Here is a 25,473-nt window from a genome sequence, read left to right on the forward strand (position 1 = left end):
TACCTGCCGACTGTCTTACAAAGGTAAGGACCTCAGCGATCATGGGAATCGCTGGACTATAGTAATGGGGTTTACTTTGGCCCGCCGACGTACCAGTTACATCGGCTAAAGGTTCTTCAAAACTCAGCGTCGTGGCTGGCCTTAGATGGACCAAGTCTTACTCCCTCTGCAGGTCTACTGCAGCATCCTCACTGGTTGCCTGTGAAGGTTCGAGTTAAGTAAGATTTCATGCATCTCTCACCGGGCATCCATAACACTGGGGCGGATTATTTGAAGAATAAACTAAATCGATATCGGCCTGCTAGGTGTCTTCGCTCAACCTCGCAAGAGTTACTAAAAATGGCACACTATCAGAGAGCCTGGATAGGGGGGCGTTCCTTTTTGGTTCTTGCACCTTCCCAGTGGAATGTGCTACCAGCCTCTATGGATAAGAATGAAAATCACCTTCACTTTCGTACAGTGCTGAAAACACATTTTTAGCATTCTTTTATGTGACGTTGCAGCTCACCAGGATTGTCCCTTTTCAGTGCCTAGATGACTTTGGGCCATAGTCTGTCCTTCATAAGTATGGTCACATTACATTATACACCTTTTTAATTAAGCCAGATACCATGTATTTCTACACATACCAAGCCATTCTGATAGATTCTAATTTCCGAAAACGTCCTTGAGTTTTTATGGTAGGAAGTCTCAATGAGGTCCTGCCAGACCAAATCGCCCAATTCGTTTTTCCTATTTCTGATGGCTTGTTTATATAGGCAGCCCTTGCTGCCGCAATCGTAGTGCGCCTAGCTGGGATATGTTTGTGTCTCATGTAACTTCAATTTCAGCCATTTTGCAATTTTCGTTGAACCAACTCATCTTGGTAACAGGGAGCGATAGTGTAACAGAACGAAAGCAAGAATCTGAGATTGCTGATATAAGTTGCGTGTGAGGTATCTTAATGACATTCGTATTGAAATTAGGATCCAAAATAACATTGAGATAACATTCGGTTTAAACAGATTCTTGCAAACAGACAATATCATTCCTTTCCCATCTAAGTCTTTTATGTACCATGTGCAGGTCTGCCATTGATATATTGGAGACAACATTAATGGGTCTCACCACATCCGTCCACTCAATTTGTAGCACAGGTAATATGTTCCACAATATGAAAATCTAGTAAACTGGACATTTAGATCCCGAATACATAGGTAGTCAATTGCAAAGGCCACACAGGAGCTTTTATAGCCCGCTTTCCAGGATTATTGGAGGTGAGTCTCTGATTAACAGAACATAGACCCATTCCAGCAGCATGAATTAAACAAAAGAACAAGTTACTTACCAACTGGTAACATTCTTTCGACTGGATGTTCCTCCAACGTATTCCTCATCTTAGATGTATTCGTCCTGCTTTGGCTGCTTCGGAAATTTTTCTCCGCAGAGGGCGCCGTGCGGCAATGCCGTCGAGTCAAGGTCCCTCTGAGGCCTCCGTTGAGGGTGACGTCATCAGGTATACAAGTAGCACGCGTGGCCACCGTTGGCCTCAGTTCTGTTTTTCCCCTCTTGATCTGTTGTATAGATAGTGCCGGTAGCCAGGTGTAAGCCTTGCGAGAGTTGAAGTGGTAATAACACCGTAAAATCTAAAGAGGGGTAGGATGGGAGGGCGATGAGGAATACGTTGGAGGAACATCCAGACGATAGAACGTTACCAGTTGGTAAGTAACTTGTTCTTCGAATGGATTGTGTCCTCCAACGTATTCCTCATTTTAGATAGACTCCCAAAGCAGTGTACAGGATTTTTGAATACAGCACTGCTTTACCAAAAGCAAGCTCTTTAGAGTGGGAAGCATTTAGATTGTAGAATTTAGAAAATGTGTGCAGTGAAGAGCAAGTCGCTGCATCACAAATAGATTTAATGGGAACACTTCTTTGAAGGGCTGTCAAAGAGGCTACACCTCTGATTGAATGGGCCCTCAAGCCTTCTGGTGGATCTTTGCCTGCTAATCTGTAGCATTCTGAGATGCAAAACGCCATCCGACGTGATAGGGTTTGTTTCAACACCGATTGACCCAAATTCCTTCCAGTGCAGCCAATGAAAAGTTGATCATCCACTCTAAGCTTGGAGAGCCTAGAAATGTAAAAGCTTTGAGCTCTTCTCAGGTCCAGCTTGTGCAATCTTTCCACCTCCTTGCTGGGGTGAGGTGGAGGATAGAACGCGGGCAGAATGATCTTCTGATTCAAATGTTCTAAAAACTGTATCATTGGTTTGTCTCATGTTTGTAAATAGGCTTAATTCTTTATTTTATCTTGTTGTTATACTGTAAAGCGCTTTGGATTAAAGCGCTATATAAACTCAATAAACATAAACAAACATAAATGGAAATCAGACAACTTTAGGTAAGAACGAGGGTTTAACCCTCAAAACAATCGATCCTTGTGGAACACAGTATAGGGTGTCCCAGAAGACAGTGCCTGCAACTCGCTCACTCTTCGTGCAGCAACCAAGAACATTGTTTTCAACGTAAGTAATCTTAATGGGCATGTGTGCAAAGGTTCAAAAGGGGCACACATCAAAAACTTTAGAACCAAATTAAGGTCCCAAACTGGGACTTGGGAAGAAGAAGGGGGGGGGGAACACATTGGTGAGTCCCTTTAAGAATTGTATTATCAAAGGAATTCTAAAGTAAGAACGGGCCCTTGCCTATTTACAATCCTACAATATCAACGCATGAAAGCAGCCTGCATGAAGAAATGGCCATCCTTCCCGAATGCACCCCCTATACACAAATTCTTATTGGACATTCTGACACAAGAAGGATTCAACAGCAATGTCTCTACAATGTACAAAGTAATACAACACAACACTCCATCCAAAAATGAGATGAAAAGCAAGTTAGAGAGAGTTTACACAACGATCAACGAACAGCAGTGGGTAAACAGCTGCAGATACACCAAATCCATCTCACTCTGTGCTAACTTTAGGCTTATTCAGTTAAAAATCCTAAACCACCTACACATGACTCCAAGCAAGATCTCCAAATTTGAGCCCGCTAAACAAGCCGTATGCCCCAAGTGTGGCACAGTTTCTGCAAATGCCATCAACATGTATTGGGAATGTCCGCCAATCAGGAGCTTCTGGGATGAGATCGCAGAAACCATGAGCGACATACTGAACATGCAAAAAAATTCAAATGGCACTTGGATGGTGTGCCCCTGCAGCATGTGAATCAGTTAAAATATTTGGGCCTGTGGATCAACTCAAATATAAACGACCACATTTGGATAGAAAAAACAAAATCCAAGTGTCGCCAGCTAAGCGCCCAAGGAGCAACACTTGATAAAAAATATGGTAAATTTTCTTTGGTACCCATAATCAATTTTTATAAGCAAAAAGCCGTCCCATCTTTAATACTTGGTGCAGAAACTGCCTATGGATGTCCAGCTACCATGTGGGATACACTCGAAAATATTTTCTGGTCCAGAATCTTAGAAGTGGGGAAGGGTATACCAGCAGCAGTTGTACGATATGAATTGGGACTAATATCTATTAATGCGAAGGTCATTTGGTACACCTTGGCTATTTTTCGCAAAATAATCTTGCCCAATGGTACTCTGCAAATGAAAATCCTCCACGAGCAAGAGAAGAAAATCAAATTCAGTTTTTTCTGCATGGACAAAACAATGTTATCAAATCTTGGCGAATATAAGCAGTGATAAGACTACTCTGATGGAAAATCCAGATGCTGTTAAGAAGAAATTGTGGGAACACGACCAGATAAATACTGATATGAGCAGAGCAAAATATTTGTTAATGAAAAATGTTCCACTGGAAGGGAAAGCATATAATTCCTTGTATAAATATCTGGAAAAATGTCCAAACAAACAGAAAAGAATACTTCTAATGAAATTCAGACTGAATCAATTCAAAACAAAAGAAGTGATCATGCAATGGCCCAAATATGAAAAGCTGGATCCAAAGTGTAGGTTTTGCAATCATCATGAAGAAAACAAAGCACTTAATCCTTAGTTGCAACGCTTTTAAAGCAATAAGAAAGATACTGTTTGAAACAATTGTTGCAGAAAAAGCTCACCGGACAATTGAAGAATGGTGGGAAGAATGCTTCAGAGAAACAGACAGAAAACTAACCTATGCCCTGACATTGCTTCTTAAAAAAATTGAAGAACTTACCAAATCCAGTGTGTAGTGCGAACTGTTGAGTTTTCTCCTCTTATTACATAATTTGGGTGCTGTATTCGACACTCATGATGTTGCATTTGTTTGAAGTGATGTAATTATTTTGTAACGTGTGCATCTTTTTGAACATGCATGCATATCTCGGCCACACCGTTGAAATACTTACTGGGGGACATTGGAAAGGCCTCCACAAAGACCCGCAGTCTATTCGCAGTGGGAGGGGCAGTGGTCAAACAAAGCATCCTTAGTAAATGGAAATACAAACCCCCCACCCCCACACACACGGATACTGGCTCAGAGACCTCATAAACGTTCAAGACAGTGAAGAATCTTATATCCAAGGTATTCAAACCACTTCCAGACCGAAAGACATTTGGGGTCCCCTCAGGGAGTACCTACGAATCACAGCAGACCCTTCCAATGAATGAACGGTCTAGAAACAAATTCGAAATGCTGTGAAACGTCTATATCTCTCTTCCTTCTCTCCCTTAATATTCAAGTAACGTAATGTAGACTATGCATGCCTGATTGACTTACCCATGTCATGAATCCCCAATGCTAATTGTGATGCTCGTTTTATTGTAAGATGACAGCATTAAATAAAGTTTTTTTTAAAAAAAAAAAAATGAATTTTAGAGTAGCAACATTCTTCCGAAGAGCTCTTGAAAATGGAAAGCGCTGCAAGATAACCTTTAATGGTCCCAACATTGAGACCTCTATGTGCCAGTGATAAGAGGAAAGATAACACCTCTGGGATAGAACACAGAAAAGGATCAACATTCTTTTCCCTGCACCAGTTGCAAATCCTCTTCCAACGGCACAAAGATTTTGTTGCTGGCCTTCTTGCCAAAGCAACACCTCCATGACATCATCTGGAAGGTCCCAATCCCTGTATCTCAGCCTTTCAGATACCAAGCATGAAGGTCGAGAGTCCTGACCTCTGGAAGGAGAACCTGGCCCTCCTTTTGTGAGAGAAGGTCCTCTCTCTGAGGAAGACGTAACGGAGGGCAGATGGACATGTCTAGAAGGTCCGGGTACCACGTTCCCCTGGCTGAATCCGGGGCAATTAGGAGCATGCGGTTTCCAAACCGTCTTAACCTCCTGATGACTTGAGGAATGAAGGGGATCAGAGGGAACGTGTATAGTAGTGGGAAGTTCCACTCCACCACGAACGCGTCCCCTAGGGCTCCTCTCGGGGGAAATTCCCTTGAGCAATACCTTTCGCACTTTCGGTTGATTCAGGTCTACTTGAGGGGGTTCCCCAAAGAGCAAAGATCTCCTGAAGGACTTCCTGAGCCAGTTCCCACTCTTGGGACACAGCACTCTGCCTGAACAGAGCGTTTGCCGTCATTCTCCTCCCCGGCTAGATGAACTGCTGATAAGGAGATTCCTTCTTGAATTGCCCAATACCAGAGCCGCATTGCCTCTCTGCACAGAGGTAGTAACCCTACACCTCCTCTTTTGTTTAGGTAATGCATGGCCATGTGTTATCCGTCATTATCAGCACATTTTTTCCCCTGACAGATGGCAGAAAAGCCTTCAGTGGCAGTCCGATTGCTCTCAGCTCCAAAAGGTTGATGTGTAGTTTGGACTCCAATGGAGACCAACGACCGCTCATTGTCAGATCGTTTGCATGAGCTCCCCACCCCATGAGTGAGGCGTCTGTCACTACTGTAATCTCCGGCCATGGTTGCCAAAAAAGTTCTCCTTTTAGGATGTTCTCTGTGCAAGTCCACCACAGAAGATCCTGCCGAACCTTGTTTGGAATCTGAAGAAGATCTGTCATTTGTCCTGAGAATTGGGACCATTGAGTCTTTAGAGCCCATTGAAGGGATCTCGTCCTCAGGCGTGCTTCTGGCACCAGGAAAAAGCAGGATGCCATGAGGCCAAACAACCTCAAGAAGTCGTAGGCTGGGAGATTTTGGGCATTTTGAAATTTAGAAACCATCTGAAGAATGTCTTGAGCCCTCGACTTGGGAGGTGAGCTCTTTCCCAAGGATGTGTCTAATACAGCCCAGATGTACTGGAGCTGTTGGGAAGGTGTCATTTGTGACTTCTTGAAATTGAGGGAGAAACCCAGTCTGTGGAGGAAATGGCAGGTGACTTTCAGATGCTCAGCAGAACGCGCCCTGATCAGCCAATCGTCCACGCAGGGGTAGATGTGAATCCCCCCCTCTCCTGAGATGCGCTGCCACCACTACCATCAACTTGGTGAAGACCCTCAGGGCGGAGGTCAGCCCGAATGGTAGGACTCGAAACAGAGCGTGAGTCGCAAAACCGCAAACCTCAGGTATTTTCTGTGCTTGAGATGGATTGACACATGAAAATAAGCATCCCGAAGGTCCAATGACAGAAACCAATACTGAAGATGAAGGGCCCGAAGGACTTGAGAAACAGTGACCATCTTGAACTTGTCCTTCCCGAGTAGATTGTTCAAGCCTCTCAAGTCCGAGATGGGTCTCAATCCTCTGTCCTTTTTGGGAATCAAAAAATATGGGGACTACCGTCCCTTGTTCCTCTTCCGCTACAGGTACGGGTTCTATAGCACCTTTCTCTAGCAGGGTTGAGACTTTCTGCTGTAGGAGCGGGTCTGCAAACTTCAAAGAATGTCTCCCCGGTGGATTGCTTTGGGGCTGCGTTAGAAAAGGAAGGCAGTAACCTAGGGCTATTATTTCTGGAGCCCAAACATCTTAAGTAATGGCTCCCCATTCTTGCAGTTGCTGGGACAGCCTGCCTCCCACAAGAGTCTTGTGATATACGTCCTCAAAGTGGTTTTGTGGCGGATGCTGCGGCTGCTGACGGTAAGGAAGCTGCAGCTGGAGCTGGCTTAGCACGTTTACCTCATCCTCCACGAGTGATTTTTCTCTGGCCTATGACTGGCCATTCCTTTCGCCTTTCCATATGAGGAGTATTAACTATATGATAGTCCTCTCTAAGATTCTCCTGATGCACGCAAAAAGGCTGAGGTTGCCTAATAGCAGCTCCTAAAGACTTGGCAGCCGCTTACGAGGTCTGCAACCTCAACACTCGTCACCCTTGTTGCCGAAAAATTGAGACCCGTCAAAAGGCATGTTCAAAAGACGGTTTTGCACGTCTGGTGCGAAACCTGACTTTCGCAACCAGGCAAATCTGCGCATCACTGTGCTAGTGGCCATGGACCTGCTCACACTATCTGCAGTGTCTAATCCAGACTGAATGGATTCCTGCATGGCCTCCTTTCCATCTCCAACGATGGCTAGGAATCCTTCCCTTTCTTCCCCTTCTGGTATGTTCTCCACCGCCATTGCAATGCACCCCCCACAGAGTGTACGAACATTTTGCCAAGGCACATGTGGAGTTGCCGGATTTTAATGCCATACTCCCAGCTGAAAATACCTTGCGTGCCCAACCATCCACATGCTTGTCGTCCCTATCCGGAGGTATGGTAGGGTACGCCACCTTATTTGATGTAGCTGTGGCTGCCTGAATCACCAGACTCTCGGGAGTGGGGTGTTTGGACAGATAGCCTGGGTCGCTACTGGAAGGGTGGTATTTTGACGTGAGGGACTTATTCACAGGAGGAATTGAATCTGGGGTCACCCAATTTTTGGCCACCCTATTTTAAGGCTACATGGAAGGGTAAAATCAGATCTTCGGTGGGGCCCTGATCTAGTATGTCAGTCATGTCATCCTGGATGAACTGAGTTGGTCCGTCTAGCCCATTCTAAATAATCTACAACCTTTGTCATCAGTTGTCTATATGAGGGATTGGCATGTTCCCCTGGTTCTGGTTGGCCAAATTCTGTCTCAGGAGATGTGTCAACTCCACTTGCATTATGCAAAGTTTTCACTAAATCCCTCATTCTGCTTTCCTCAGAAATTAGACATTCCTTGGGACATTAGGGGTGCCATACTCTAGGCCAAAAGGAACATCCTCCTCCTCAGACCTTTCTTGTTCTTCAAAAATTGAAGACAAGGACTTAAAGAATTCTTTCCTTGGCAGAGTTTTATAATTTTTTTCTGGAGGAGCTGTTATAGTGGAGGCTGAAGGCTTTCTTTTGCTGCTTTTTTGACAGTTTCTGACTGAACTGGAGCCTTTGAAACGATGGGCACCGAAGGCTTCGGAGTCGACGTCGACAAAGGCGTCGACGAAATAACAGTCGTCGATGGAGCTGGCTTCGAAGACGTCGAGACGCTCTTTGAAGACTCGTCCTTCGAGGTGTGTCGGGTTCTGGACGGCATCGATGACCGAGCGGTCGACTCGACTCAAGCGATCTTTATCACTCGGGGTCCTGGAGGGTTTTCAATCTTCTCTCCTTCGATCACCCGGCTCTAGGACGTCTGAGTGTTGGAACAGTAATGCTCTCGGGCAAGGTGCGGACCAACCTCCAACATTTTAATTCTAAATGCTTCCCATTATTCAGAGGAAGAAGGTTTTGTGGGGCATTTCATTTTCTTGGGGGATTCGTCAGAAAACTAGGTGGAAGGAGATCGGTGGCGTCTCTTTTTAGACTTTTTCGTCGAAGACTAACAGCGATGGGAACCACTTCAGGACCTAGCCCACGTCTTTGCCTTTCGCGTCGAGGAGATTTCTCCTCATGGGTTCTCGCCTCGATGCTTGAGGCTTTTCGGTCGGGTTTTTGACCTACCTGTAGCTTTCTCTTCCTCTCTCGCAAGGCCTTGCCCGTCATAGCCTGACACTTTGCACAGGCCTCCGAGTCGTGGTTTTTGCTGAGGCACCACAGACATTCTCGGTGCGGATCCGTGATCAACATTTTGGAACCGCAAGTTTTACATTTCTTGAACCCCAAACGCGTGGTAGTCGGGGTCGACGATGAGGACATCTCAAATATCTTCTGAATGATAACTGCGTCACCAAACTATCGAGGTGCGCCGAGTCTCCGAAAGCAACATGTACTGCGGAAAAACAGAACTGAGGCCAACAGGCACCGTGCATGCTACTTGTATACCCGATGACTTCATCCTCGAGGGAGGGCTCCGAGAGACCTCAACTCGACCACATTGATGCATGGCGTCCTCTGTCAAGAAAAATTTCCAAAGCAGCCAAAGCTGGAACAATACATCTAAGATGAGGAATAGGTTGGAGGACACAATCCATTCGAAGGCTGTTATACAAAGAGTGTGGATCCAATACGATTGGTGTTGGGTAAGAATTAGTGCAGTCCAACTGGTATTAGGTAACCCCCTTTTTAATATAGGCCTCGCCTACACAAGTTGGTAGTGTGACTGAGCAGCCGGATTTATTTTAAGAGGGGTAATGTGAGCTGTACAATCTATATCAGTAAATACAAGTAGCCAAGTACATTTTTATTTATAATATAGACAAAGTTTAAATGAACATTCTTTAAAAAGCTTTATCTACTATTAACATTCAATCAAAGTTAGGAGTCAATTATTAATAGACAATAAAAGTTTTCTTATGCTAACACATGTTCCATCACACGGAGTGACTTCAGTAAAGGTCAGTATTGCACTTATTTCAGTTATTGAGTTGTTAAAGGAAGGAAAGGTTAGGATACGATTTAGAACATACTTTCAACAGTTTGTAAAACAATTACAATCACCTAAAGGGACGCAGGTAAGCTTTTATCCCAGCAATAATAGTGTACACAATTATAACCTATAAGGGAACAAGTACTGCCTAAACCAGTAGGTTCAGTGGAGTGCCTTTAGGGAGCCAAGACAGCCAAAGTCAATGGACAAAGTCAATAGATCTGAAGTACTTCTGCTTAGATAAAGTCTTGACAAAGTTAGTAAGTTCAGAAGTAATCACAGTAACTCAGGTGACCTACTTTGTAGAGAGCACAAGCTGTTAGGCCAGTGCAGATGAGTTGAGATCAACTCCAAAAAGTACTTCGCAAGATAGGAATCACAGTTTATGGCTAAAAGGTGAAAACCCCAATCCCCACAGTACCTATGATTCGAAGAGAAATGTTACAGTTGGATTCCTCCTGGCTACAGCTTGGCAGACTCTTGTTCCTTACCTTGGTCGTTGTGACGAAAGGGAGGACGTCTCGCGCGCCCATGCGGCATTACTCAGGAGAGGGACTCCACAGCCATGGATTTCTTTCGTTTCAGCGGCTGTGTTTTGGCGCTTTTTCTTCGGCGTCAATTAAGAACGAAAACTCAGTTGGAAGAAGCTTGCTCCCTCGGTCCCGGACTCTGGTGAGGGGACTCTGGCTCATCTGGATGGCCACGAAGATTTTGAGAGATTCGGACTTCGCAAGACGAAGCACTCATCAATGGTCACAGGACCCCGGGCATTGGGCTTCTGCAGCTCTGGTGAGGCACAGCAAGTCGGGGTTGCGCCAAATGGAAGCTTGTCTTGAGGCTAGTTGGTCCCACCAGCACAAGGGAGGAAGTTGACCCGTATGGGTCTTCCCTGACTATATGAAAACTGGGTCCGCACTGGCACTATGTGGTCCATGAGGGTGCTGCTGGCGTCTTGTCACGTCTTATTCTTCGGATGTTCCTATCCAGTGGTCGACTCTGCCCCTAGTCCCAAAAACCTCGCTTTTTATGCAATTTTCCATACATTCACAGCCTAGGCTGTCAATCACACAGTAGGGTGGATGTCCTTTCAGGACAGCCAGCTCGGCAATCAGGACTGGTTTCACTCAAGCACACCTAGGGACAAAGGACAGGGAAGCTTCTGGACCCTCCCTCACTTCCTGCCTTTCCAGACACACTGGAGCCTGGGTGGACTTCAGGGTGTTAGGCAGAATCCTGTGCAGTGCCCTTAGGGACCACTACACACAATTAAGACTACAGGTGGCAATACAAGTTTTACCTTTGGTACACGCCTGTACTACTAAGTCAGAGTGGTAGCAGTGGCAGAGCAGCCAGGCTTATCTCAGGAGTATATGAGCAGTAGCAAAGATTACACAAAGGACCACAATTACTGTGACTCAAGCAAACACTGACTCAAGGTTTCAGGTAGAAAAATATAAGTACAGTTATTTTTAAACCATTTCTTGTAAACACGACACTTCTATTAGATTAAAACCACACGAAAAATATCCAACTAACCAATTCACTTTGTACAGTAAGTCTCAAGATAAGTACCCTGTGTTTGAATGGACCGGTGTTACGAACAAAACATGTTACCGCGAATACGATTGCGATCACTTTTTGACAGTTCGGTCTAATAACTAAACGCATATCCGTGACATGAAATGCTACTGGGGCAAAAACACACTTGGCACCCGAGATACCCAGAGGGAGTTGAAGGCAAAAATCACAAGCAAAATCACATCAAAGAAGATTAAACAAATAGTGGTGGGCTAGGGCATACAATCCAGCAACCAGAAGGCAACACAATTTGCATAACAGCATATGTAACACGCACCATTCATACTCTGTGAAACCAGTCCAAGGGAAATGAGCTGACAAATTGAAAGGCACATCCCCACTGGATTCCCAAAAGACCACATCCGCCATCAAATAAGTCCTGGCCTGGACCGTAAAGAACATCCAAACAAGGTAAAGTGTTTCAAATGTAAGGGCTTAACCATCTGGTCTGGAAATCTATTACAAAAGTCGTGAAGCGGGTACCAATCTTGTATGTACCCAGAAAGCTTTCCCTGTATGGAGGCTGCAATTTTTTTCCGCAGAGGCAACTTGCCAAAGCTTGTATCATCACATAGCCCCCACCCCCCACCAAGCAGCACAAGTGAGGAGGGTAGGTGAGAAGTTCAGGTTACCTAGGACTGGGTTAATGGGTCCAGATCGCCTTGGATTTCCGAACTTTGATAGTCGGGTCCTAGTAATACAAGGAAGAAAGGGTTGAAGGGAGCCTTGCTGGCATCTAGACGGGCAGTCAAGGAAAGTGGATGCAAAGCCAACCCAGTGACAGACTGTCTTACTCCCCCTCCAGCATGTTGGGCGAGAACTGGAAGTCCAGTCCGTGATGTGTGACAGATTCGCTGCATTGATATCATTTTGGAGAATAGGAGAATTCAGACCACCATTAAATTGTTTTGTTCTGAGAACCTGACTTCTCACTGTAGATTTTTTACCAGCCCAGATGAATTCCGTTAGCTGCCTTTGGTGCGCCTGAATATCTGAAGAGGGAATCCTGACCGGGAGAGCGGACACACCATGAAGCAGGCTGAGGAGAATATTAATTTTGTTTTTTTTACTGTCATCCGTCCCAGCCAAGAGATCTCCATAGACTCCCATATTTTCAAACCCTCCCCCCACTAGCTGTGCTACAGGTGTGGGGGCGGGGTGTAATTTGCCTCAAACAAGGAGCTATAAGATGGTGTCAATTTGATGCCCTGATAGTCTAGCTCTTTGTAGTTCCACTTGAACAGGAAGGAGAAATAACTTACCGTATTGCTCTTTCTATGGATTCTTCTTCGGAAGATTCCTCATCAGATAGATATCCCTTCCAGCGTCAGCTGCTCGGAAAGCTCTTAGACAGGGGGCATAGTGCACCTCGACTCAGCCGTCTATCCACCTTGACTCGATGCTCGTCATACATATACTGCGCCACTAAGCCCCCATACCTCAGTTCCCACCTACCACTTCACTCTGTCGAAATAGAAAGTACATTGTGCCTCCTATTGTAATAAATATATTTAATATTGGCCTATGCCAAGTTGCTCGAAAGTCGCTTGCGAAAGAAATCTGTGTTGCAAGGTCCTGACCTTAAATCCATGTAGGCCGCCATTTTAGGTCAAACCGCCATTTTAGGATTTGTTGTGTAAAAGTCACCCTGTGAGCTAAAATGGTGGAATGATGTCATTGCAAAATACAACATGGCCGTCTTGACCTCTGTACATAGCTAATGTGTAATCTGCATGCAGGCCACTTGTTGAGGTCATGAACTGAGACCTTGTCCTTCACTGACCTATGTGTAGAAGGATTACTCGTGCAATGAAAACTAATCCACGAGCATATGTCGAGACAATGTATTCAAATACTGAACAAAGAACATCTGTTTAACTACATTGTATTAATCTTTAAGAAGGCCTGCATGGAAAACTTTAAAATACACATCTATTGCATACGCTTGTTGATCCATGTATTAAAGGCAAACCAGTTATATGCGGTTATTTGAGACTTGGCACAAACCCTAGATCGGTGATATATTAGAAGGAATATTATCCCGAAGTGGGGCTGGGCATCGCGCCCACAAAATTTATAAAAAGCGAATGCATTCTAATGTACAGCGTCTCTCACTGAACACACTGAACCACGCTGGAGTTTGTTGTGTTGTACTGAGGGCCGATAGCTATCTGACTTTGCACTGTTTTTGTAATTGGATTCAGTATAGAATAAAGTACTTTGTATGTTCCTTTGTAACCCGTTTCTGGTGTATTTCCTTTTGGGGTACTCAGCCTCAATATTCTTTTTCTGTTTTCACAACTCCCCAGCCACTGCAGAGGCAAACCAGCAACAAAAATGGCCAAATAGCCAAAAGCAACTAGAAAATGGAAAATGGAAACTGGAAATCACAACTGGCGTTTTCCCCTTTTTTATTTTTATGTTTTGGTGTGGGAAATAGAGATTGCAGAAGGCATGCAGCACTGAACTAAAAAGAGACCAGTAGAGCTTAGAACCTTCTTTCTCAAGAGAAAGAAGGTCACTGACTGCAGACGCTTTCATAGCAAGGATGGATGGGAGGAGTGATGAGAAATTTGCAGAAGAATTCATAGAAAGAACATTACAGTAATTTCTTCTTCAATGTATTACCTTTCTTTCGCAGATTCCTCATCAGATAGACTCCCAAAGGAGTACTCGTGTTGGAGTCGGCTGAAACCATTTACAGCTGAAGATTCTGTAAAACTGTCCTTCCAAATCTAGCATCAGCCCCACAGGCGATGTCCAGGCTGTAGTAATTTGTAAAAGTATGCAGCGAAGGGAAGGCCAGGTGACAGCCCGGCAAATGTCTTTAACCGGTACTCCTCTCTGCAGCGCCGTCGAGGTTGCGACGCCTCTGGTGGAATGGGCCCTGAAACCAGGGGGCAACTCTTTCAACAGGGGGCTGTGAGAGCACTAAAAGAGGCACAGCATGATCCATCATTAAATAGTTTTTTTTAGAAACTGCTAAATCTTTCCTGGCCACAGAGAAGCCCACAAACAACTTGTTGACTTTCCTGTATTCAACCCTCCTAGCCACATAAAAACTCAACGCCATCATAAAGACTAGTCTATGAAATCACTCGCCTGCTTAGAGGGGTGGGCGGCGGATTAAACACAGGAAGATCAAATGCCTGAGAAAAATGGAATTCAGACACCACCATGGGCAGGAATACAGGCCCTCACCGTCAGAGAAACTTTCTCTTGAAAGAAACAAAGGAAAGGTGGATTACAAGTTAGGGTCTGCACCTTGCAGACCTGCCTTGCCAATGTGATAGCTATCAGAAAAGTGTTTTTTAAAGTAACTGAAAAGAACAAGAATGTAAAGGATCAAAAGGAACCGCCATAAGAAATGTGGGGACCAAATTCAGGTCCCAGTCAGGAACGACAAAAGGAGTAGGCGGAAACTTATTCACAAGGCCCTTCAGGAATTGGCCCATAACCGGGATTGTGAAGAAGGACCCTTGATCTGGAGTCCTTTTGAACACGACAAAGCCACCAAGTATCCTTTGACTGTGGTGACCTGAAGAGGCCAGTGACAGAAGGAACTGCATCACTGTGGTGGTGGGGCAAGAGAGGGAGTAAATCTTGTGTTCCCTGCACCATGCCTCAAATCTTCTCCACCTGCACGCATAGAGCAATCTTGTTGACAGCAGCACCTCAAGTACCTCCTCAGAGAGGTCCCAGTCATACCTCATCCTCGCAAGAGCCATGCATGTAGACAGAGGGATTCTCGGTTCGGGTGGAACACCTGACCCTTCGACTGGGATAGGAGATCCGAACGACGAGGCAACCGGAGAGGTGGGCAGATGGTCAAGTCCAGAAGGTCTGAGTATCAAGTCTACCTCGCCCAATCCAGGGCGATCAAGATCAGGGTTGCTCGAAACCTCCTAAGAACCCACGGAATGATGGGAAGCGGAGGGAAGGTCCAGTTCACTAGAAACGCACCCCCTAGCGCACTGTTCACTGGGAATTCCATCAAGCAAAACTGTCTACACTTCCTGTTGGACTCCGTGGCAAACTGATCCACTTCCCGCTCATCTGAGACCATGCTTTGCCTTCTCAGAGCATCCGCCAAACCGTTCCCTGTCCTCGCAAGATGAACTGCTGAGACCGAGATCTGGTTCTTCAACAGCTGCATCTCTTCGCTGCGGAGGGGGAGGGAGTGCACACACCCTGCTTGTTCAGGTAGTGCATGGCCACCTTATTGTCCGTCAATATCAGGACATGCTTCCCCTTCAGAGAAGGTGCAAACGCCTTCAAGGCTAACCTGATGCCTTGCAACTCCAGCTCGTTGATGCGCCACCTGGCCTCCATCACTGATCAAAGGCTGCTCACCTACAAGTCCTCACAGTGGAACACCCCAACCCTTCAATGATGCATCCATGACCACCTTGACCTAGGGCCATGGAGGCTTCCCCTGCCAGCATGTTGCTGCTGTTGGCCCACCAAGAGAAGTCAACCACGGACCTGGACACTCCGAGAACGTCCATCAAAGTGCCCAAGTACTGGGACCACTGAACCTGCAGGAGCCATTGCAAAGATTGCATCCAGAGCCTGGCCTCTTGCACCTGTAAAATGCAGGAGGCCATGAGACCCAAGAGGCGGAGGAGGGAAGTTGCTGGTAAGGTGGCATGGTTCTGAGAGTTGGACCATCTGTGCAACGCTGGACTCTCCCCTCGGAGGGAGAAGGGTGTGGGGGGAGGCCTTCCCCACCCAAGTGTCTAAGATTGCCCAGATGAACTGGAACCTCTGTGCTGGTGTCGTGTGGGACTTGTGCAAGTTCAGGGAGAAGCCCAGCCTGTGAACTAGTGAGCAGGTGTCTCCTAGATGGAACAAAACCTGCTCCATCGACTTCCTTCAGATCAGCCAGTCGTCCACCAGATCTCCTGAGGTGAACCGCAACTACTGCCATGAGCTTGGTGAAGACCCTCAGAGTGGAGGTCAACCCAATAGGTGAGCACCTTGAATTGGTAGTGTATGTCCCCTATTAGGAATCTCAGAAGCTTTCTGTGCTTCTGGTGGATCGGCACATGAAAGTATGCGTATTGAAGATCTATGGACACCAGTCAGTCTTGCAACTGGAGAGTGTGGAGAATCTCTCTGAGTGTCACCATCTTGAATTTGTCTTTCGACAGGAATTTGTTCAAAGCCCTGAGGTCCAAGATGGAATGGACCCCCACCTTCTTGGGTACCAGGAAATAGCAGGCATCCTCGCTGCATGGGAGATACCTCTTCCACGGCAACATTCAACAGCATGGCTCGCAGTTCTTCCTGAAGCTCCGGCTCCAGTTGCTGAGGTGGTGGTGGCGGTCTGTCCAGCAGCCTTTTTAAGAAAGGCAGAGTGGAACTCCACTGCACGAGCTCAAGAGCCTAAGTGCTGGAGGTAATCTCCCGCCATTGGGCCCAGTGCTCAGTTATCCTTCCTCCAACCGAGGAATCGTGGAGTACAAATCAAAGCAGCTTTGAAGCGGAGACGCCCCAGCTGCTGGTACAGCTGTCTGCTGGCCTCTAGAGGCATCCCTGGCCCTTCCGGAGCATGGGAAACGCCTCTGCCCCTGCCTGATCTGTGGGAGCAAATCCTTGCTGCCATAGGGGACCTAGTTCTGATAACCTCTACCCACTGATGAAAATCTAAAGGCAGGCTTGTCCGTCTGTTGCACAGCTAGGCCGAGCGACTTTGCGTCTAGCTTTGACTCTTTGAATTTCTCCAGAGAGGAGTCAGCCTTGGGGCCGAAAAGATTCTCACCTTTTCATTTCGGACATTGGGTGAGAAACCAGAAGAATGCAGGTAAGCCTGACTCCCGAGCAGTGTGGCCGACCCCATTGATATTCCTACACAGTCTGCCACGTCCAGGCCTTCTGCAAAGACTGTCAGGCCACCTCTTTTCCGTCGTCCCCCTAACTTAGGAAGCCCTCACACATTTCCTCTTCTGGGATATACTGAGCATCTTCCCCAGTTGCTATCCACAACCCGAAAGAATATTTTGAGAAACCACAAGAGGGGTTGACCACCTTCAAGGACATGCTGACTGACGAGACAAATTTCTTCGCCAGACCATCAACTCCATTACCCTGCCTATCCGGTGTGAGTTGGTGGATGTGCCAGTGGTTTGTCTGGTGGACACTGTGGCTGCCTGCACCATCAACCCCCCCCAGGTGTTGGGTGGGAAGAAAGATATGGAAGCTCTCACCTTGCCGGCCTGTATTTTTGGGAAAGGTCAGAGTTGACCAGAGGTATGGTGCAAGGGCGCTGCCAGAAGGTGGCAAGAGGGTCGGCGATGGCCACGTTGAAGGGCATAGCCCTCTCCAACATAGGTCCCCTCAGCAAGGATGACAGTCGGGCCATAACCTGAAACTGGCCAAGCTAGAGCACTGCATCCCAGGGTATCCACCACTCATCTAAAGCCCTGTATTTGGCATTGGTGCGGCCATAAGGGTGTGCCCGATGCATTTCTATGTTCGGGGACGCATCGAGCCCACTGGCAGACCTTCAGCAAGTGACAAAAGGTCTGCGTGGTTGACACAAAAAAGTAATCTCCCATTGCCCCTGAATATCTACGGTTGAAGCTGCTGTAGCCGTCAGCTTGCTGAAAATGTCTGACATGGAACCGAAAAAATCGTTCCCGGATTTTTGGCACGAACGACTGCTCAACGGCGGTTGACCTCGACGGTTTAGCAGACAGCGGCAACACAGTTCTCTGCGCAGAGGGCGCGTCGGAGAGAACCGACACTGAGCTGGGTGCCAAGCCACATGCCACCACCGACACCAATGGTGGCGTGAATGGTTTCGCTCTGGGGCTGGAGAAACCGGGTGCCGCTGCACCTACCAGGGCCTGCTGCATCGGGTGCTTGCCTGGACCCACAGCCGCATTCTTAAACATTCCAACATCTGGGATTTGAATTGTTCCCATTCAGCCTTGGAGGTCGGCCCCGTTGACGACTTGCTGCGTTCAGAAGAAACGGATTTGCGCCGGTGTCTGTAGCGTTGTTTCTTCAAGGAGGAAGAGGACATATGGCTTCGGGATTGTTATCTTTCAGGTCCCTCCATTTTGGCCTCCGAAGACTGTACGGTCAACCACACAGGGGATTTGGAGGACAGTCATCCTACCGCGAGCTTCACCGCTCGTTCCCTGAGCGACTTTGGGTTCATTTTGCCACACGATGTACAGCTCTCAGTGTCGTGACCAGTGCCGAGGCAACACACGCAGATATGTTGCAGTCCGGTCATGGACATTTTCGAGATGCAGTCTCTGCAGCGTTTCAATCCTGAGACTTGGAGCACGGACATTATCGAGCTTGCATGAAGAAAAAAGCGACAAACCGAGTGAATTTCAAAGTATCTATTTGTAATGGTTGAGGAGCATGCAGGAAAAAGGAACTGAGGAACGGGCGCGTAGTGACGCAATATATGTACGACAACCAATGTCCCAACTGGAGCATCTGACCGAGCATCGAATCAAGGCAGATCAAAGCCGAGTTGAGGTGCACTACGCCCCCTGTCGAGAGCTTTCTGAGAAGCTGATGCTGGTAGGGATATGATGAGGAATCTGTGGGGGGAAAGCCAATCCATTCAAACTTGTTTGAGATTGGAAAGTATTTCTTGTGGTTCTGAATGTTTTTATTATCATGAAGCATTGTTCTATGATTGATAATGTATTGTGTTATTGTTTTTATATTGAAATACATCTGATGATGAAATTAACGCCTACCGACTTCCTCAAATTAATAGTGTAACCAGAGGTAGTCCCTAAAGAACTCAAGCTCTGTCAGTAGCACTGGAAGTGTATATTGTGTGTCCGACATCATTAATAAGGTATCCTCTGCATATAAGGTAGCTATGTGCTTGAAAAGACTGGAGGGGTGATCTGTACTTCTGCCCACTATATGGTTGGGGTAGAGGCACAGAGCACCTCAGCCAAGGTACTCAAATGGTAGCTATGGACGAGCAACCAAGGTTGAGACTCAAAGGAGGAGATGCAGGCTGGTTCTTAGGTATAGTGAATCCCCAAGCTCCCCACAATGGAATGTCCACAAACTAGGTTAGGTGATAACACAGTTCTTTTATTAAAGGATAAAAAGTCAGATAGGTATATACAAATAAATAGGAATCACTTTGTACTAGAAATCTAATCAGGTAACAATATATACAGTTCTATGTGGTCCCACCATTACCTCTAACTTTAGTTATAATGTACAAACTGCTGACAGTTATTACAAATCGTCTAAATTGTTAGGCAAGGGTTAACCTCATGAGCATTACTGTAGAAAGAAGGTAATACTTAGACCATAGGGCAGGTCTTTCTTTAGTATAAAAATTCAATACTATGTGAGAATACCCCCAACTTGGCAACCTTTAAGGAAACATTAAGGTGTACTTTATGTTGTATATTACAGCACAGTCCAAATATGTCTATTGATAGTCTGCTTCTCTTTTTACAGAGCAAACTACCACCAAAGTACCTGGGAAGTCACCAGAGAAGAGGATCCAAAATGATTCTGGGCCCCCGGGATGAATCCGAAGGATGGAAGATCATCTTTCTCACCACAGTAGCACGGGTGCCTTGGAAGCAAAGTGCTGGAGTTTCTCAGTTTTTCTTAATGATGCACCTCGAGGGTGGACACCCCTTGTACGAAGGAGTCAAGCAGGAGAAGGGAACGAAGCAGTGTTGGAAAGACAGCAATGCAGGTCTGGCAAAGTGGTCTCGGTTGTGGGGTTGCTACACTGGCTGTGGATTTTCTACGAAGATTAAACTTGCTGGGGACCTTGACAAGGCTTGGATGAAAATGATAAGTCCTTTGGTGGTCATTAATGACTTTCATTGGCGACGGGTGCAGTGGCAGTACCAGGCGCCGGGTTTTGCTATTTTGCATTTTGGGCACCTTTCGATTCTTCGGTGCTGCAGCCGCAGCACAGACAACAAGGTGGTGTCTTGTGACTCGGACCCTCACCAAGTTTGCACCATCGGGACACTTTCTTCGCGAATTGGTGGTGGGAAACCCACCAGCTGGCACTCCTCCGCAGGTAGTGACCCTGGATCGTCTCCGGTGCTGAAAAGTGGACAGCGGCCGTGGCTGCAGTGCAACTTGAAGATTTCTTGTGTTATATGGAACTTTGGCAGCTCTGGGTGTCTGGCAGCACTATGCCAGGGTACCTCCTCTTCCGGCCGATCCACAACAACCGGGCTTCCAGCAGTCACAAACTCTCCTCTGGACCCTGGGCATGTCCAGGAACTCCTCTTCTGGACCCACAAAGATCCCTTCTCTGGACCTCAGGGACACACTTCGTGTGAAGAACAGCAGTTGCAGGATGCCCCCTCGTAGCTACGGGAAGAGGTCGCCTATCCAGGTCCGGTCTGGTTCATTCCTTAAACCAGCAAAGTAACTTCTGGGTTCTTGAAGATTTGCAGTAGCAGAACTTCTTCCTCCAGCTGGATTCCAAGGTACAAGCTTTTTGAGACTTCAGCTTCTTGATTCGGTTTTGACTTTCAGCTTCCGACTGAATTTTCTTGTTTCAGCTTCTGACAAGGAAGGCAAGTGTGGGGTCCCTTGTTATACAAAACTTTTCCCATTCACTCAGGCTGAGGTAGGCTCAGTCAGCCAATCACACACAAGTGCATTCATGCAGGCAGCACCCAATCAGGCTCAGACATTCAGGGCATTCACCCAAAACCAAACACCCAAAACACAGGATGTGGATTAGAGGCAACTCCTTAGCCTTTCAGAGCACACACTGCATTCATTCCGGTTTAAGTTAAGGCTGGCTCCGGCATTGTGTCACACAACCAAAACCAGACTCCCACAACACAAAATTCCAATTAACTCCCCTTGCCAGACTGGCAGGAGGCAGCCATAGGGGAAGGGAACAGAGCCAGAGCTTCTCGGGACTTTGAGAAACAAGGGGTAAAGGCAAAAGAGGCTACAGTGGGCATCTTGCCTTTTAGTAGGAATCCACGGATTCCTATGGCAGGTCAGCATGTAGCTGCCACCAGTCCATACCCTGCTCTGTGGTCAAACATGCATGTGCTAAAAAACATACACTAGGGGTAAAACACTGTACCCGTACCCATGGGTGCCCTAAAGGTATCCAAGGGGTACTGTTCACTCACCAAAAGGTAAAAGAGCTGCACTTGCAGGGGCCCAAACTGGACTCCTGTGCAGAAAACAATACAGGAAACACACCCAGAGAAGTGGCAGGATAAGGACAAGGAGGACATGCCCCTCCAAAAGCATTTCCAGCATCACAGTGCTTGATTTGGTTTATTCAAAAACATTAGCCAGAACCAGACTCCTTTTGCCTCTGGCTCCATAACCAAGGCAGAAATTAAAGGGGATAGAGGGCATCCTTGATGCGTACCCTTAGAGATGATGATATACAGAGAGAGGCTACCACTGAGGGGGTCTCTTGATCTGGGGAGTCACATAACAGACCATAATCATGTTGGTAAAATGTGATTCAAACACGAAAGTCAATGCCTTGTTGTTGTCAAAGGCCAGTAAAGTCATGGGCGTCTTAGTTCGGCTTCAAAATTCAATGAAACTGATGGCTTGCCTAATGTCTTTAAAATAAATCAGACTGGATAAATGATGGAAGGGAGGATCTCCATATCAACCTAAAGGACAGTATTCTCGTGTAAATTTTCACATCTGTATTAAGTAGCACTACTGGCCAATGAGTCGCACTCAGTAGACTCCTTCCCAGTGTTCAAGATAAATGTTGGTAGATACTCTGCCACAGAACCCGTTACCGAGCCAGTCTCCTAAAACAAAGGATTAAATAAACAAACTAACTACTGGGGACACTGTTGTGCTTTAAAAGTTTTATAAAAAACAGAGCCATAAAGCCAGTGGGTTCCGGAGCCTCCGATTTCAAGAGTGAATGAATATCCTCTGATAGGATGCTCTAGAGCATCCTTTGTCGCTCACACAATTTTGGAAGATTGCCCAGTTTGATATACTCCCATTGTGCATGGAGACGTACGTCTTCACTGGTTAGCAGTTGGTGGTAGAAGCCAAAGAAGGCCTCCAGTTTACTTCCCTCTGTATATTAAAAGGAGCCTGATTCGTCTCGAACACTAGGATTCCTAGATTTGTGCAAACGCAGCTTGTATGTCAGCAGCCTATTTTCGGATTTTTACCATAAGAAAAATAACATTGTTTTGTATGAAGTGTAAGGGTGCATAGACCTATTTATAACCACAAAAGTAAAAGAAAAACCTATCTTGCCCTACTTACTATGAGGGGTTGCCCTACAGCAACAAAAATACCAAGGACACGGTCAGGATGTCCATAAAGTGTACACCATCCTGTGTCTAAACCTATTTCCGTTTCTTACACTTTCAAACTCCAGGAAACTGGATATCTCATTAATCCAGAAGGAGGCCACTCGCATTCTGGATGCAGACTCCAAGGCACAGTTTGTGTGAAAGAATATGTTGTTAACTATTCACTGTTTGAATGCTCAGAGCAACCTTTTAAAGAAAATACAGTCCCTTATTCTCCTGGGAGGAGCCCCTTTCCTTGATTTTTGCTTCCACTTATAACCCAAAAAACAGTTCACCAAACCTTCTGGAGGAATCCTCTTACTCGGTCTGTGAAACAAAAATGAACCTTTCTAGTCTTTTATCAGGCGTGCTTCACTAACCTTTCAGACCTGATGGTAGACTTTCCCAATGGTGTATCAAGTCAGGTTCACTAACCTGTCAGACTTGATTCCACAGCTTTTTACTTCCAAAGAGGTTTGCTCTTTCCCTTGATTACTGTTTTATCTATACATGTCTTCTCTGGGTCTCCCCGACTGCTTCTGGGCTCCGGCCCATTGGTTATAAATATCTTTGCATTGATGTAGGTCTTCGACCTTTTTTTGTATATTGGTTAAACAAATCTGTTAACCTTAGCAATTTTTAAAAACACACAAATTTAAATCTCATAAAAAGTGCAGTAAAATACATTTCATTCAAAAGGTACACTAAGAAAGAAAGAAATGTGCATTTATTATATGTGTGAAAAAAAAGCTAAAACGTATAAACACTCGCAACCATGGTCCTAATAACCAAATAATCCACTAACATCGGCTACCCTCATCCTCAGATTCACACAGAAGCCACTCATTATAACATTACCGTACATACAGTTATTAAGTGCATTCCAATGAGAAAAGTGCTAATATACAGTTGGTTTTAAAGTGCAGCTGTGCATTATACAATTCTGCCAAAACAGATCTTTCTTAGTTGTCTACAAAACTATGTGAACACTGCTTTTATGACCCCCACTAGTTGCTTCCATACTGGCAATCCGTCCCACGCTATTCCAATTTCAGAGATCTCAGGTAATTTACCACAGCTCCAATCATAGACGTCACAGAGCCGTTCATGTATGCAGACCAAAATGCATTCCTATCCTTAGTCTCCCCCTTCACAAACCATTTAGCAAAATATACTAATCTTGTCGCAATAAGAGATGGACAGACCACAAAGAGATGTTTCAATGAAAAATCATCTGATACTCAAGGTACCAATTCTGGATAAAGCAAAGGCTACGGAGTCCAGGGTCTCACCGATATCTGGCACATACAAATTAAAAATGCAGGGGCCCAAAACACATACCTGCCTAAGTAAATTTCTAGTATGTATTTTTTCGGTGAGTACCTCCTCCTGATTTAATCGCACCTGGACATTTTAGTTTTCATGTAGTTGCATGAACAACTTCAGGAGTCCCTCCGGTATACCCCAGGACCTCAATTTATAACATAGTCTATTTCGATCCACATGGTCAAATGCAGAGGATAAGTCCACTGCAGCTAGGTGGATCGCATTATACTGTTACCCATTGACCGATTTGTACAAACATTTGATAATAAAGGCATTTAAACTGGTTCAATGCCCCTTCCTAAACTCTCCCATGTCATCAACTGATCCCTCATTGATTTCAAAGAATGACATGATGGCTTCCCTTAAGGTCTGTGTTAGCTACGTCCCCCAGTAGCCCCTGTCTCATGCGCCATAGCTTCATATCTGATCGAGTGTTTGCCCCCTCTAACCCGGTGTCTAGTGGCGAGTGGTCCGATCTTGCTCTGTCTAGATATTTTGTGTCGTGAAAACAAAGAAGTAAACCAATCTGGAGAACGACCCATGCACACCTGAGTGGAAGGAATACCCTTTCTCTGATCGGTGCATTTTCCTCCAGAGTTCCACAAGGTCCAATCTCTCTACCACCTGCCTCAGTGCCTCTCTTGCCAGTGGTTTCGTTGCGCCCCCTCATCCCATGCGTTCTAATTCCGGGTCAACTCCATCACTGAGGTGAAATTGGACCCGTCGTTCGCACTCTGGGCATAAGAGTTCACTACACAGATGCCCTGCCCCTCCCACTGCCCTACTAGGGCTATTGTCCTGTATCGCCCATTGTATGCTCAACTTGCATAAGGACCCTGTGAGCCACCCAGATCAGTATTCCTCTAGCGTATGTGGAGTACGAGGATCCAAACGCTTTGCACCCCCGCTTGGTTTCCAATCCCTTCAGTTCCTCCCCCTGCAGATGGGTCTCCTGTAGTAGTGCCAATTGTATCCCCTGTCGCTTCAGATATTGTCCCACCCTGATCATCTTTCCTCTGCCCCCCAACCCCCGCACATTCCACGTGCCTATTCTAAGGCGGGACCCACCCTTGCCTACATTGGTATAATTTTTTGTTGGGTACGCCATAGTTCTGAAGCCATCTGCTCTGATACCCTTCCCTTTGATTCTGAGCAGCACTAAGGCCCACACTATCCCCAACCCCCACCAAATAACTGTCCCCTAATATCCCAACTCCCCAGCCCCAACATGTCCTCCCCTGTCCCCCCTCCCCCTTCCTCCTGTCTGTGTTATGCTCCTAAAGCTGTCTTATCTGGCACCCCTCCCCCCTATTTTGAACAGCCCTTGGGCTAATTTTTCCCTGGTTCCCCAACAAACAACTCTCCTCCAACTCCCCCATGCCCTCCCTCCCCTCAGATCATTCGATCTGTCCACCCCTCCCTCCCTCTGTCCCTCCCACCTCCTGTATCCCCCTCAACCTGCTTCAACCGGGGTAAACCTGCCAACTGCATCCGTTATCCGATGCGTCTGGTGAGTCCCGGATTTGGGGTTAGCTGGTCCCTCTTCCTAGTCCAGCCACCTCCCTCCCTATCCCCTCGCAGTTGTCACAATAGGGCATCCCATTTCCTCCATTTTCA

General features: G+C 46.3%; 1 protein-coding gene across 1 annotated transcript in view; it reads right to left on the bottom strand.

Moving 5' to 3' along the window:
- RAD54L2 (RAD54 like 2) overlaps nucleotides 1-25,473 on the bottom strand; it is a 1,748,428-nt gene that overhangs the window by 11,931 nt on the left and 1,711,024 nt on the right. The gene's annotated exons all lie outside the window — the stretch shown is intronic.

This window comes from Ambystoma mexicanum, chromosome 2p, assembly GCF_040938575.1.
Source record: "Ambystoma mexicanum isolate Mex_15411 chromosome 2p, UKY_AmexF1_1, whole genome shotgun sequence".
NCBI classification, from domain to species: domain Eukaryota; kingdom Metazoa; phylum Chordata; class Amphibia; order Caudata; family Ambystomatidae; genus Ambystoma; species Ambystoma mexicanum.